The sequence below is a fragment of the Mustela nivalis genome (genome assembly GCF_964662115.1).
Source record: "Mustela nivalis genome assembly, chromosome: 5".
NCBI classification, from domain to species: domain Eukaryota; kingdom Metazoa; phylum Chordata; class Mammalia; order Carnivora; family Mustelidae; genus Mustela; species Mustela nivalis.
In genome coordinates, this window is record NC_139024.1 from 55253182 (window position 1) to 55268283 (window position 15102).

Genomic DNA, 15102 nt, shown 5'->3' on the forward strand with positions numbered 1-15102 from the left:
TCTAAGTGATTTACATTCATTGTATCACTTAATCTTTGTGATGACCTTTGTCACTCACATTTACAAACAAAAGCCTAGAGAAATTAAGAAATTTGCCTTGAGATCTCATAGCTAGTAAATGGTTGTCATATCCAGCCCAAGTTTTTAACTGTCAAACACTTTAGCCTACTAAAATAGCATCTGTATGTCCAGACTTGACATTGGCTCAGTAAGAAGACATAAACACAAATAAAATAGAGTCGTCCTTATTCCTATCAGTTCAATTCAAATTTGGGAAACAAACATACAAATAAACAAAAATACTTGAAGTAGTTGGATTTCTGTGTACTGCTTTCTAAATAATAATTTGGTAAAGGAAGAGAAAATTATAGGCTTGAAATCTATAAGATGAGGTGGGATTAGGAGAATGATCTTCAAATATGCATAACATTGAAACAAAGGAGATATAGGGGACTGCCATAGATTGTGAATATATCAAGACCAAAGGCAAAATGGTATAGGCAGTGATGAGGCTGTGTGTGAGCTATGAGGTATGCATTAGGAAATTAACATGGAAAGATACAGAATGGGTGTAGGTATAAGTGATCTTCAAATCTCTAAGCGAGAAGAGAGTAATTGGTGGCAAGCTTTGAAGCAGGGAGTGAATCTGAGTAAATACATTATCATACATTAGGTCAGGGTATGTATTGAAGGGGACAAAGAAAGAAATTGTGGTAGATTTGTGGAACTGAGCTACAGACCAGAGAGTAGGAAAGAAAAGGAGTTCATTCTGAATGATGTTTGAAAGACAAAAATAAATTATATATAATTTATTATATATAAAAAAAGATATATAAAAAATAGATATAAAAATATAAAGAGAGATAAAGAGATATAAAAAAAGGTAGCATGAAAGAAGACTGTTTTACTGGATTTCTAATAAATCTTAACATTGCCATACTTCTCTACTTAAGAAATAAGAAGGGATTTGTGGGCAAAGGAAAACAAAAAGGGGAGAACTCTAGAACTTTTTGGGAGCTAGGACTCAGAAGAAGGGGGTATTTGAAGAAGTGGAATGTCTGAAAAGCAGTTTTGAGGTGTATTGCTGTATTGCTATGATTAAAACTCCCTCTATTATTCCAAAATCATCTCTGAAATCTGCAATACATGCAAGGATTTCTGAATGTTCCTTTTTGTTTCCTTTCTCCCCCTGCTTTTTGGTGGAAATCAAGAACAGGGGCTGAATGACTCATATGGCTGAGATTTTGTACAACTTGACAGTAAAGACAGTGAGATGAAAGACACTGAGCTAATCTAGCAGAAGTAAACATTGGGAGGTAAGTCATAACATGAGAACCTACCCTACCCACCCCAAACACATCCTCACCTTACTTCCTCCTTAAAATTTGCATTAGATTTTCAGTAGGATGCAGAATGGGAATTAGTCCAGTTTTACCCAGATCTGAAGGGGAAAAGATGATCATAGCTGATGATCTGTAATCAAGAAAATTAGAAAAGATAGATAACTCTATTAAAAGCAATCTAAATGAAGTAGGACAGTTCTAATCCTATGGGATCAATTCATAGCATGATTATTAACATATCAGCTTATTTAAATTATCTTTTTATGAAAGTCCTTTGAAACCTTTAAAAATGAGGAAGATAGGATAAAGACAAATGCTTTTCTTTTCTTTTTTTTTTAATTTAAATTCAATTAGACAACATATAAGTACAGCAGTAGTTTCGGATGTAGAGTTCAGTAATTTATTACTTGTATATAACACCCAGTGCTCATCATATCACATGCCCTCCTTAATGCCCATCATTAAATTACCCCATCCTGTTGCCCACCTCCCCTTCCGCAACCCTCAGTTTGTTTTCCATACAATGGGTCTTTAGGAATCTATGTATTAGACAGTCAACATTTAATGAGTATTAGTTACCTTAATAGATCCTGTGGGAAGATGCAAAGGAAAGTTGTGGTCTCTGTCCTTGAGACAGAGTTAATTTCAGATACATGGGGTTCTTGTCTATTGACAGAAAGGGTAGTAGCATGGAATTTCAGCTTTCGAAAGGAAGTTAGAGTACTACACTATTTTCTAAAGCAGCTATTTAAAAATTTTATATATATATATATATATATATATATATATATATATATAAAGGAGATGTTCAAGCAGCACCCTTTAGCCTCTGTTTTTAATTATAATCTGAGGAAAGATTAAGAGAATTCTAGAAATATCAGAGTCAGAAACCTATAATTATAGTGATTAGAACTTGAATGTGTGTGTGTGTTGGGGAGAAAAAAGGAGAGTAAAGAAGGGTTCAGATGACAGTATTAAAACTTAAGAGAGAAGTTGGGGATTTTTTTTCCCATATAACAGAGTACTTTTTTTTAGGTATTAAAACTTTTTCAACTAGTTTAGGAAGCTGGAAAAATTACTAAATCAAATTCATATTTGGAAGCTATTGAGTTTTTTTTCCCCCTCTCCTTCATTTGTAAATATGTCCTCCAAGTTCAGTACTAGGCACCCATACGATTTCATTCTCAAAATAAATGTGTTATATTCTAGCATAATATTAAGATCCCGTGAAGTGTTCATTCATTTTAAACCTTCAAGAAGGAGAAACTAGCTCCTTCAATGGAAGCCCAAGTGCTTAGTGGAAAGCTTGGGTTATGTAAAAAATTCTGAATTGAATCGAAATCTGTCTGCCTATGATTTCCATATATTTATACAAGTTGATCATTTAGAAATACAAATAGAATATGATTATCCCTTTTCTTAGGAGACCTGAAATATTTGAAGTTATCTACCATATCATACCAATTTCCATTCTCCTCTTCCAACTCCTTGTTTCCTATCCCTCGAGCTAAAAGTATTCATTTTCTTCTGTTCTGTATGGGATATGATTTGAAGTTCTTTCATTCACAAAACAAAATAAAACTCCCACAAAAAACCCCCCAAAATCAGTGACAATATCCTTCAATGTCAAAATTAAGACAAAATATTTCAAGGGTCATTTAGTCATTCATTCATTCATTCAAGAAAATATTTACTGAATACCCACTAGAGCACTGTGCTTGATACTAAGGATAAAGCAGTGGAAACAATGGATTAAAATAACCTCATGGAATTTACATTTAAGTGGGGAGGAGAGAAAATATATGAGATAAATAATATAAAGTAACTTTGAGAGTGATAAGTACTTGAGAGAGGAAAATAAAGTAGGACAATCATACAAAATGGGGGTGGAGGAAATGGTGTTATAGTCCTTGGCTAAAATGACCAGGGGAGTCCTCACTGAGAAGGTAAGTATATTAGTCTGGTTTTTCAGAGAAAGAGAACAAATAGGATATAAGGACATATTGTTACATCTATCTATCTATCTTTCTATCATCTATCACTTATTGATCATGAAATTTGTTTAAAGAATTGATTGATGTGGTTATGAAGGCTGAGAGGTCCCATGCTTTGTATTTGGCAAGCTGGAGACCCAGGAGAGCTGATGGTGAACTCCAGTCTGACTCTGAATCCAAAGGCAGAAGACCAATGTCTTATTTCAAAGACAATCAGGCAAAAAGAACACATTTTCCCTTACTCAGCCTTTTTGTTTTCCTACCTAAGCCTCCACTGTCTAGGATGAGGCCTACCTCACACTGGGGAGGGCCATTCTAGTCTATGTTGAGATAAACACCCAGGAATTACCAACATATAGATGGGGTGTAAATGGAAGAGCTTAGACAATATCACTAAGGAAGTGAGTGATATTAGAGAAGAGATCAAGAGGCAGCCCTGAAAACTTGAAACCCCAGGGTGCATGACCCACAGAGAATTGGAGAGAGTGCCTCCTATCTTGATACCCCTTGTTCTGAAGCCCCTAAGATCATATTTGTCCTTATGGCAATTCTACCATACCATGGACGTCTACTGTGCTTTTTGTTCCTGACTTTCTCACCTATACACTCTGTCTTTCTTAGACTCATGGAAATTTGTTTTGTGTTACTCCTAAATTGTATCCTCTTCCTCCCTGTCAATCCTGCATGTTGTATTCACCTTGCAGGGGCAGATGGATCCCCCCCCACCCCACGAAGTTTGGTTTGAACATGGAGACTGATGATGCTATGAGTTCATACCAAAAGGATATAAAAAGATTCATGCACAGTTAAGGTCTCCTAAGAGATGAAGGCAGTCCTCTCAAGCAGAACTGAAATGGCTTGAGAAAGCAAGGCAAAGAGTTGGCTTCTTATGTTTGTTTTGGTTAGAAATCAGGGCTTGGTGGGAATTTCTATGCACAAGAAGGGCCTTGCATGGTTTGAATCTCTTGCCAAAGCCAAAGAAAGAAGTGCTCAGGCTTTCTTAAAAGCTTGCCCAGGGATGCCTGGGTGGCTCAGTTGGTTAAGCATCTACCTTCCGCTCAGGTCATGATCCCGGGGTCCTGGAATCAAGTGCCGAATCAGGATCTCTGCTCAGCAGGAAGCTTGCTTCTCCCTCTCTTTATATATCTCTCTCTCCCTGACAAATAGAAATAAAAAATAAAAAATCTTAAAAAAAAAAAAAAAAGCTTGCCCAGGTGTAGGGAAAAAGAGGAAGAGGATGGGGTGAGGAATAAAATGTGTCAGCAAACATCAAAAAATGGAGTCAGAGTTCTTCTTATAGCCTGGTTTTGTGCCACTAATATTCTGGACTTTGGTTCAGGATCATTCTTTTATTCTTATTAAACCCAATCTTATTAAATTCAGTCTGTTATCCCAAGCCACCAAAACCGTTTGGAGCCTTATTTTTTTGAGTAGTGTTTTTGCAATACTAGCAAGCTATTTATCATTGAAAAATGCAATGACTATAACCTCAAAATTTTTAAGATGTGGCATTCAACTCAGCTATTTCTTCTAGGTTGACATAAACCATTAACTATCCTTTAGCATAGCCAATGGCTAATTCACCAACTTAAGCTAGCCCCCAACCTTATTATTCTAGATTGCTCAAAGACATTTTATTCAGATTATGAGCATGTGAACCCTCTTATGTAAGCCCAGATGATATTCTGGATTAATAATGACCTATTATATTAATAATGTTATTAAGGGAGAAAATATGGCTTGAATTTGCTTTTTTATCAGTCATGCAGAATGCAGCTAGGAACCAATCACAGATTCACCTCCCTATAGATTTTTGAATGTACTGTTTTGACTCTTTCATCAATCTCTGATCTTTGTAATATTTTAATATTTTCATAAATATAAATATATTTATATTAATATTAAAATATTAATAATATTGCTGTTAGTACCCAGCAATAATGTTAAAATATTAATATTTTTAATATTAATAATGCTGTTAGTACTCAGCGATCTTGCAAATTATTTTCATCATAGTTTATAATTCATCATCGTTAGGAGGAATATTTTCTTTTTAAAATATCTGTAGCTACTTTTTAAGTTTTCTTTGTACTTTCCTTCTCATTTTATTATTTGTAATTGTACTCAAAATTGCATTTTTGAGAACATGACATTTTTTAAAAGATTTTTATTTATTTATTTGACCAACAGAGATCACAAATAGGCAGAGAGGGAGACAGCGAGGGTGGGGAAAGCAGGCTCCCCGCTGAGCAGAGAGCCCAATGTGGGGCTCGATCCCAGGATCCTGGGATCACGACCTGAGCCGAAGGCAGAGGCTTTAACCCACTGAGCCACCCAGGTGCCTGAGAACATGACATTTTTGAGTCATAATCTCTTTAGGAGTCTCATGCCATGAATAATACATATCTTTGCTCTAAATGTTTTGAAGACATTCACATAGTGCAGAGTGTACAATCCATGATGTCCAGTTTTCTTTTTCTTGGACAAAAATAAAATTAGGATATCATGGTCCCTTTTTTTCAAAATCCACATTATTTTCACTTTACCAATCAATTCTTCTTACTGTCAGAACCAGGTGCAAACTGGTAATTTCTTCTAGTTCTGTCCTTGCTTCTTAGAGATTAAATTGTCATTATTGATATTTAAGCACCCTTACATGGTTGACTTTTAGCCAAATAAAATGGACAGTTGACGTCTTCTTTCACTGTTCTTAAGGACAAAAGCCTCTCCTGTCTTGTTCAGCCCTAATATCCACACCACATTGGGTGCTCCATGGTGGTCACTATTATTTTTTTACTTATTCAGTACTCTGTCTTCAGCGAATGAAGATTTCTGTGCAGATGTTAATTTTCTTACCTTTAGCACTACTCCATTGCTCCTTTTAAAACTGCTTCTTTTGAGTGAGACAAGTTCTTCTATCATTATGTTCTAATTTTGGAATGACTCATCACATCTTACAGATTTATTTTTTTAATAACTTCATTCATTCAACTAATACTGAATGCCTATAATAAGAATAGTAATAAGTTATTGAGCATTAACGGTGTGCCAGGCAGTTTTTAAATTACTTTATATGAATTAACTATTTGATTTTTATTTTTTTTTAATTTTTTCAGTGTTCCAAGATTCCAAGATTCATTGTTTATGCACCACACACCCAGTGTTCCATACAATATGTGCCCTCCATAATACTCACCACAAGGCTCACCCAACCACCCACCCTTTCACCTCCAAAACCCTCAGTTTGTTTCTTAGAGTCCACAGTCTCTCATACTTCGTCTCCCCCTCCAATTTATCCCAATTCACTTTTCCTTTCCTTCTCCTAATGTCCTCAATGTTATTCCTTATGCTCCACAAGTAAGTGAAACCATATGATAATTGACTCTCTCTGCTTGATTTATTTCACTTAGCATAATCTCCTCCAGTCCCATCCATATTGATATAAAAGTTGGGTATTCATCCTTTCTGATGGAGGCATAATATTCCACTGTATATATGGACCATATCTTCTTTATCCATTTGTCTGTTAAAGGGTGTCTTGGCTCTTTCCACAGTTTGGCGATTGTGGACATTGCTGCTATGAACATTACGGTACAGATGGCCCTTCTTTTCACTACATCTGTATCTTTGTGGTAAATACCCAGTAGTGCAATTGTAGCAATTGTAGGGTCATAAGGTAGCTCTATTTTTAATATTTTGAGGAATCTCCACGCTATTTCCCAGGTGACTACACCAACTTACATTCCCACCAACAGTTTGAGAGGGTTCCCCATTCTCCACATCCTCTCCAACACTTGTTTCCTGTTCTGTTAATTTTGGCCATTCTAACTGGTATGAGGTGGTATCTCAATGTGGTTTTAATTTGAATTTCCCTGATGGCTAATGATTAATATTTTCTGTGTGTGTCTGTTAGCCATTTGTATGTCTTCTTTGCAAAAGTGTCTGCTCATGTCTTCTGCCCATTTTTTTTTTTTTTTTTTTTTTTTTTTTGGTGTAGAACATTTATTTATTTATTTCACGAAACACTCAAAGTTTGGGTCAGTGGGAAATAATTTTAATCAAAGAATTGTACATTTTCTTCCCACATATCTTGCTTTGTATTAGGAAATGACACTGCGATCCATTTCGCTAAAATATTACAAAATATTTACAAGAAAATATTAAAATAACTCAAACACAAAAGGCAAGATGAGATAAAATAAACTGTTTTTTTCAGAAATCTCTACTCCAGTGCCCACTGCACACAAGAAGAGAATCAAAACAAGTAACAAAGATCCCCTGATCACAAGTTTCCAAAGAATTGGAGAAGGGGAACAAACGGGATGAACATGGTGGTATGAAAGGGAATGGATATTAGCAGCACTGCTTCAATAACCAATCTATTCTGAATGAAATAATCCTCTCTTATATGCAATAAATTCTGAACAAGGCTAAACTTTAGGATATTCCTTGAACTGAAATTTAAAAATACCCTGACAGTGAAAGTCGCTCTTTCACAAAGTTTAGAAAGAGCCTCTTTCCCCATGAACCACTGATATGAACAGAAACCTGCTCTGGCATTAAAAGCTGCTACAGGAGCCCTTCCATCTCTTTCATGAAAGCTTCATAAACATCATCCTTAGTCTGCACTGAGACAGGAACAGATGGACCAGACTTGGGAGCTGCTTTGGCAAGAGGCACAGCAGAATCATCCTCTGACTTTCTTTGGGGAGCAGCAGTGGCCCCTTTATTCTCCCGACGTACCCTCAATGCAGTGGGCACCAATCGAGTGATCTCTGCCTTGGGATTAGTGATCTGTGGCTTTGCACTGATGGTTGCTGTTGCTTTCTTCTCAATGGTGGCTGCACTTGTATCATCCGCCTTGGGTCGCTGAATCAAGTTGGGTGGAGCACTTAAAACCCCTGGGTTCGGCAATGGAGCTGGTGGGAAAAGCCCAGGTGGGGCAGGTCCAAGTGGAGGCACCAAAGGTGGGCGCATCATGCCAGGACGAGGTGGAGGGATACCTGGAGGAGCAGGGGGAGGTAGCTTTGGTGGGGGTTCCCGAGGAGGAGGGCCAGGAGGCAGACCTGGAGGTGGCCCTGGGAGGGCCGGGGGGTCAGCCTGGTGGTGGGCCTGGAGGCAAAAGTCGGGGTAAAGGCCCTCGGAGTCCTGGCATTCCAGGTGGTCTCAGGAATGGAGGAGCTCCAGGAGGTGGTCCAGGAGGAAGGCCAGTGGGAGGTCCAGGAGGCCGTAAGGGTGGAGCCGGGGGTGGTCCAAGAGGAGGTGGTCTCGGCATGGGAGGTGCTTGAATCTGAGAAGGAGGAACAGACTGTGTGGGGGGGCTTGCTGCTGTGAAGAAGCAGTAGATGTGCCATCAGAAAGAGCTTCCTCTTTACGCTGTTTTTGTGATTGCTTTTCTGCTTCAGAATCATCAGAATCATCTTCGTCGTCATCCTCTGAAAATTCTTCTACTTCTCGTCCCTCCTCGGGGATTTCCTGACCTGCCATTCGAAGCATCATGGCTTGAAGAGGAGTCAGCTCCTTCATGTTCTTCTTTTTCTTCCTTGATTTTCCAGGCATATCTGCAAACCTTACACTCAGACCTGACTTTTTTTCTTCATTGTTGTCTCTCTCGTTATCATCACGGTGCACAAATTCATCCCCTTCACTTTCTCCATCTGATCGGTCAGTGTCGCTGTCATCAGTACTGTCATCATGCTTATCTTGATCCATGTCCTCAGGATACCCGTCATGTGCTGGAAACATCATCATCATGGCCCCATTGAGCAAGTTCCGGACTATATAACATGTCTTCATCCCGCCTACGAGGGGGAAGATCTAGGGCAAAGCCCACTTTACGGCCATACATTTGCAAGACTTGAGGAGGTGGTGGACCCGGGGGAGGACCAGGAGGTTTTCTGCCAGGGGGCAAACGTGGCACACCATGTCCAAGAAGAGGAAGTATAGAAACTGCCAGTGTTGGAGGTCCATAGGCTGAAGTCTTTTTAAGGATGGAGGGTGGCTGGGCACCAGGAAGTGGAATGTCCTGGATCAAGATGTTGGAAGGAGCATGTGGCATATCTGGCAAGGGAATGCTCTCCACTTCCACATGCTGAGCATTCTTGACAGCATCAAAATATTGGCTAAGTTGTGCCCTTTTCTGTTCATATTCTACTTCTAGCTTTCTCAGTTCTTTGTAAATATCTGGATTCTCTTTTTCATAGAGACGTAGGATAAGTTCAAAGGTTTCACGTAGCTTTTTATGCTTGTCTTTCAGCACCTTCTCGTTTAACTGTGGTTGCTGCACCGGGTTAAACTCCATTTCATCCGATTTCTCCATGTCCCGTATAATTTGCTTGGGATCCTTCATCTTCAAAAGTGCAGCTCGTACCATCATGCGCTGTTTTTTGTTCTTTAATTCTCTCTTCCGGGCTTCTTTTCGGGCTTGGTCTGTGGGGTTCATAAATTTTCCACTCTTGGTGGATGATGTCGATCTCCGTCCCATGTTGACAATTTGTATGGTTTACTTGTTCATTAAAACAGAAAAAAAAAAAAACAAAAAACACTTCTGCTGGACTCCTGGCACTGCGAGAAGTGGGGAGGGGCCTCTTTTACCTCCTAGGGGCCTTCACCTCTGCGTGCCGGTCAGCCACCCAGCCACCGCCATCTTGAAAGCTGACTTCTGCCCATTTTTTGACACGATTATCTGTTTTGTGTGTGTTGAGTTTGAGAAGTTCTTTATAGATCTTGGATATCAGCCCTTTCTTTGTAGTGTCATTTGAGAATATCTTCTCCCTTTCCATGGGTTGCCTCTTTGTTTTGTTGACTGTTTCCATCACTGTGCAGAAGTTTTTGATCTTGATGAAGTCCCAAAAGTTCATTTTTGCTTTTGTTTCCTTTGCCTTTGGAGATGTGTCTTAAAAGAAGTTGCTGTGGACAATGTCATAGGAGTTACTGCCTATGTTCTTCTCTAGGATTTTGCTAGATTTCTGCCTCACATTGAGGTCTAAAGACCGAGTAATAATACGCAAAGATTATTTGATCTTTATAATCTCACTACCATAGAGGGATAGTAAGCACATTTTCCAAGGTCACATAGATTTTGAGAGGAGGAATATGACCATATTCTGGGTATAGGCAATTTAGCAATGGATAAAATGAAGATTCCTTTTTATAAGGAATTCACATTCCAGGGAAATAAGCAGATGGAAAATAAATAACAAGATACTTTCAGATGATAGGTACTATGAAGAAAAGTAAATGTGGGATGTGGTAGAATGACAGGGGATAATATAACTCTATCAGATTGTCAGAGAAGCCTCTCTGGAGAGGCTACTAACTGTGGGTCAGCCAGGATACTTTCATCTGCAAGTAACAAACAACCTGAGCACAAAATAGTTTAAATGATAGAAGAGTTAGTTATCTTACATAAAAAAGATGTCTTAAGGTAGATGGGCTCTAAGATTAGCCAGAGACTAGTAGATGTAAGAAAATACTGGTTCTTATAAACCTATTTTGGCATGTGGATTAGCTACTTTCCTGCTTGCAAGATGAGACCATCATTCCTAGGCATTCCATACCCAGGCACCTTAGGTCGAGTCCTTAAGTAAAAATGACAACTTCTTTCCATAGGTCTCTTTCTCTCTGTCTCTCTCTCTTTCACAGACCACAGACATACAGAAACACACACACACACCAGCAAGAGTTCTCTGTTCCCAGAAGACTTTGCATTGCATCTATTGACCCAAATTATATCACCTGCATGGGAAATGAAATTACCAGGACTGGCCTAGAGTTTAAGACTTAAACTAATTAAAGTTCAGCTCCTGGAACTGGGATTTGAGTCACTTTTCTAAAGTACAGGGTTGGCCAGAAAAAGTTAAACTACAAAAAAATTAGTGAAAAAAGAGGGCATAGATTTGAATAGGCAACCACAAGTGCCTATGATATGCTGAGTCCTGATCAATGAGAAGGAGTTAACCATATGAAGATCTGGGGAAGGGTACTCCAGAGAAGGGAAAAACAGGTGCAAGTCCTTGAGAATAGAAAGTAACTTGGTATATTAAGGAACAGAAAGATGTGGAGTTGAAACACAGTGTATTAGTAACAGGGGAAAGGGAGAAGGTAAGAAGTGAAATAGTGTAGTGTTTAAGAATCCAGGCTCGGGGCGCCTGGGTGGCTCAGAGGGTTAAAGCTTTGCCTTTGGCTCGGGTCTTGATCTCAGGGTCTTGGGATCAAGCCCCACGTCTCATCGGGCTCTCTGCTCAGCAGGGAGCCTGCTTCCTCCTCTCTTTCTGCCTGCCTCTCTGCCTACTTGTGATCTCTGTCTGTCAAATAAATAAATAAAATCTTAAAAAAAAAAAAAAAAGAATCCAGGCTCGACTCCCTTTTTTTCTTTTTCTCTTTTTTACCTAGCATCTAGTGCCTAGGTTCAAATAAAGACCTGCCATTTGTTATTTATTTGGCATTGCACAAATTACCTTGCCTATCTGTGTCTCAGTTTCTGCATCTTTAAGTATGAGTAATACACAACTTAGGCAATTATTCAAAGATGAAAAACAAGACATAAATAATGATTACAACAGGGTCTGCAATATGTAGGTATTCAGTAAATGTTAACTATCATTATTATATCATTGGTTCAGGTTTCATGCCATGAGGGCTTCATAGACCATAGTAACATATTTTTATTTTATGCAAATTAAATATGAAGTCATAGTAATAGTTCAAGCAGGGAGTGAGGGAATATGATTTGAAGTTTTAAAGAATAATTTTTCCTGCCATGCATAGATTGGAGTATGGGGTAGAAGAGGAGTAGATGTAGTATAGTTTGCAGGAGTTCTCAGTAACTTAGATCAGGTAGGTTTGACTAGAAAGAATTGGGGAGGGAGGCAGGGCTAATGGAACTTGCTGATAGCTTATACCTGAGTTTGTGGTTAAGTTTGTAGTTAAAGTTATATCTAAGTTTGTAATTATGTGACCTTGCAAAATTTCTGTATATTTGACTTGGAATGTTGGGGAAGTGGTAATGCTCTTTATTGAGATAAAGGGGCCCATGGGATTCACAAACCTGACAAAGGGATCTATGGAGCACAAAGGTAGAGAACCTTTAAAATTCCTTGTGCATGAATCTGTTCTTCCACATTTTTCAAGTGACATTTTCTCTTACCTTTCTTCTTGGGGACTCACTTTTCTTTTATTTACACACTTGATCTGATAATAAAACAATTTGTGAAGAAGGTTTTTGTCAAACCGGTTTACCACAGAGTAGAAGTGAGAACATAATGAATCTAACCCTTGCTTGTTGAATATGTCTCAAGCCTTTCAAGGCCCAGCTGCTCAAGTTTAGTAAGTGACTCTCATGAGAAGTGATTTGTAGTTATTTTCATTTTTATTTTCCTTATCGTTTCCTTCCAGCTGTTGGTGCCTATTTTTTCCTGTAGGTAGAAAATAATTCTATTTATTTAATTAATTTTTTAAAAGTGGTGGGAAGGGACAGAGGAAGACTGAGAATGATAAGCAGGCTCCACACCCGGTATGGAGCCCCATGCAGGGCTCAATCTCAAGACCCTGAGATCATGATCTGAGTTGAAATCAAGAGTCTGACATTTAACAGACCAAGCCATCCTGGCACCCCTGTAGGTAGAAAATCATTTTAATTTCTTTTGTTCTCAGAGACAAGATGGGAGGTGGATAAGCTGGCCATTTTAGTTGAACCCTATTGTGTTCTTTTGAGGTGGTCAAGGTAACCTTCATATTGGTCAGATATATGCCTCTCTCCTACATGTCTCTACTCCCTAACAATGTCCTGTGAGGCTGTGATCTGTGTGGGCAACTAATTTTACACATCACATAGATTTTTCTTTCATACATGTCTTACTGAAGACCAGCAGCACTTAAGGAAGTCCATGAAGTTCTTGCAAATGATTCACACCTTGTTGCGTTTTGAGGACAACATAACAAAATCAAAACCTTTTAAATATAATTATTTTTGTCAAGGACCATTTTGTGTTTGTTTGGCTCAGCAAGTACAATAGCTCAGAGAATATACACTGTTTTTTTGTTTTTGTTTTTGTTTTTGTTTTTTTAAAGATTTTATTTATTTATTTGACAGAGAGAAATCACAAGTAGATGGAGAGGCAGGCAGAGAGAGAGAGAGGGAAGCAGGCTCGATGCGGGACTCGATCCCAGGACTCTGAGATCATGACCTGAGCCGAAAGCAGCGGCTTAACCCACTGAGCCACCCAGGCGCCCGAGAATATACACTGTTGATCAATGTATCTAAATATTGGAGTGCCTCTATTACTTGGGCACATTAATTATTTTTTCCAGTGGTGATAATGAAATGAGCTAAATCACTTTTTTCTACTTTTCTTCCTTATCGTGAAAATTACTAGATCAGTCATAACCTTTTTTGGTTGCAAAATACAGAAATCCAACTTGAACTAATTTTGGTGGAAAATCTAGGCTTAAGAATTAAAAGATGAGTTAAAGAAATTTTTACAAGGCAAGGAGCCATTCCAGGAATATTAGGGACTGGCATTTGAACCCTGCCAAGACTTGCTTTCTTTCCATCTCTCATCTTTTTTTTTTTTTTCCCCCAGAACACTTTCCACTAACAGAAAGCTTTAAGGCTGCATCTTCCCAGATTTAGCATCAGAAAGCAAAGGATTCTACCTTTTAGGGACACAATGAAAAATATTAAAGAAGAATAGTGGGCAGATTAGATCAGAAGCCCAACCATGGTCAAATTGCTGTGAAAAAGGAGCCAAGATTACGGAGTATTTAGCAGCTCAGACCATAAACCCACAATTGGTTAAGGGGCATTTCCCCAAAAACTGAGGGATGTCATTCTCTAAGGAAGCGAGGGCTACTAGACAAAACCAAAACAAAATAATTAAAAACCCAAGCGGCAAGTGTTCACTAAAATTGTTCATTTTTGCAATGACCAGTGGGAATCAGAAGTTATCTCAGCAACTAGGGAATAAAGATTTACTGGTTGAGAAGTTGGGCATACCTCTTCTTAGTTTTTAGTCCCAGGCAGTTAAACTCATTGGGTGATTTTCTTAACATACTTAGATATCTAATTCAAGATCAGCACATTTCCAGCAATCAAGTCCCATTGAATTGTTTCACTTCCTTTATGTCTTTGTCTTAATTTAGAGAAGTCTATTATTTTTTCTTTGTCTGTTGTGCCTCAGGGACTTTCCTTTTCAAGAAGTCATTTAGTATATAACCTATCTGAACTGCTCTGGGGGTTAATCAGTATTTTTTTTTTTTTTTTGCATACAAATAACTGGTTAATAGACTAGAACAGAATTATTTGGAAAAAATAGACATATCTGGAATGGGTTTTATTTATAGCTGGAGTAATTCCTCATTTTATAGACAAAATGAGATTCAGAGAAGGTAAGTGATTTTCCCAAGGTCACATCTCTGATTACAAACAAGTCTGCATTAAAATCCCAAGACCACTCACCTGACTTCCATAGTTTTGTGTCATTTCTATTGCCTCAGGCTTAGTGAAGAAAATGCGAGAATAAATTCAACAATAATAAATGTGAATATCAGATTGGGCTATCCCAGTTCACTTTGAAAAACACTTGTTGCCATTAGGACTTAGAATATAAAGCAGGCTTGATAAGTAAGAGGTAAAAGGGAGGTGCCTGGGCAGAGAGACAGTGCCTTCAGAGAGACACTGAAGGCAGAACCTTCAGTGTTGAGAATATTGTGAGCAACATAGAAACTCTCAGAGGAACTACCTCCTCTGAGATTGACCCAGGTCC

The 15102-nt window shown here is 38.4% G+C and overlaps 2 long non-coding RNA genes and 1 pseudogene across 5 annotated transcripts in view; 1 reads left to right on the forward strand and 2 right to left on the reverse strand.

Annotated features, from left to right (window-relative positions):
• The window catches only part of LOC309864654, a 251154-nt gene that overhangs the window by 82583 nt on the left and 153469 nt on the right, over positions 1–15102 (forward strand). For all 3 annotated transcript variants that reach the window (XR_014311666.1, XR_014311667.1, XR_014311668.1), the window contains exon 3: positions 1217–1316. This is a non-coding gene — a long non-coding RNA (uncharacterized lncRNA). The remainder of the gene's footprint in view (positions 1–1216; positions 1317–15102) is intronic.
• LOC309864648 (WW domain-binding protein 11 pseudogene) lies at positions 7300–9987 on the reverse strand (annotated as a pseudogene). Its single transcript has one exon. The product of its transcript is annotated as a WW domain-binding protein 11 pseudogene (transcript).
• LOC309864651 lies at positions 12689–15052 on the reverse strand. Its single transcript, XR_014311663.1, has 2 exons — positions 14796–15052; positions 12689–12753 (listed from the first exon to the last, which is right to left on the reverse strand). It is a non-coding gene; the product is annotated as an uncharacterized lncRNA (long non-coding RNA).